Source organism: Otolemur garnettii, unplaced genomic scaffold (genome assembly GCF_000181295.1).
Source record: "Otolemur garnettii isolate 467f Iridium unplaced genomic scaffold, OtoGar3 scaffold00058, whole genome shotgun sequence".
In the NCBI taxonomy this organism is placed as follows: Eukaryota; Metazoa; Chordata; class Mammalia; order Primates; family Galagidae; genus Otolemur; species Otolemur garnettii.
In genome coordinates, this window is record NW_003852453.1 from 7,257,319 (window position 1) to 7,258,276 (window position 958).

The following is a 958-nucleotide window of genomic DNA, read 5'->3' on the forward strand; positions in this document are numbered from 1 at the left end:
TTTGAATATATATACTTTTTTTTTTTTTTTTTTTGGCCAGGGCCGGGTTTGAACCTGCCAACTCCAGTATATGGGGCTGGCACCCTAATCCTTTGAGCTGCAGGCACCACCATATTTAAATTTTTAAAAAAACAAATTTATTGAGATGAAATTCACACAACATAAAATTACACAGTAACATTTTAAACTGGCTCAGGGGCATTTAGTACTTTGACATTATGGTACAACTACCATGTATACTTTGTTCCAGAAGATTCCATCACTCCAGAGTAAAGACTTTTACCCATTACAGAGTTTTTCTCATTTCTCACTCTTTCAAGTCCTGCCAACTACCAATTCATGCTGTCTTTAAAAATTTATCTATTCTGGATATTTCATGTGAATGGAATTATATGTGTAACCTCTGCTGTCATGCTTCTTTTACTCAGCCTCATGTTTTGGAGGTTCATTGATGTTATAGCATGTGTTAGTACACCATTCCTTTTCATAGTTGAATACTATTCCATTGTTTATTCATTCAGCTGTTGATGAGCATTTGGGCTGTTTCTTTTCTTTTGAGCCATTATGAACAGGGGTTCTAGGAACATGTGTGTTACATGGACTTGTTAAAAACCTGATTCTAATTCTTTTGGAATTAGTGGAATTTGGGAGCCATATAATCATGTTCTGTTTAACTTCTTTGAAGAACTGCCTCTTCTTCCTAGGGGCTGAACGATTTTACATTTTACCAGCAATGTACAATGAGTTCCAGTTTCTCCACATCTTTGACAACATTTCTGATTTTTTTTAACTATGACTACTTCAGTCAGTGTGAAGTTGTATCTCATTGTGGTTTTGATTTGCATTTCACTATTCACTACTTATTTTTCTAATTTGATGCTGAACATCTTTTCAAGTTCTTATTGTCCATTTTCCTGTCTTCTCTAGAGGAATACCTATCAAGTTTTTCTCCTAGTTT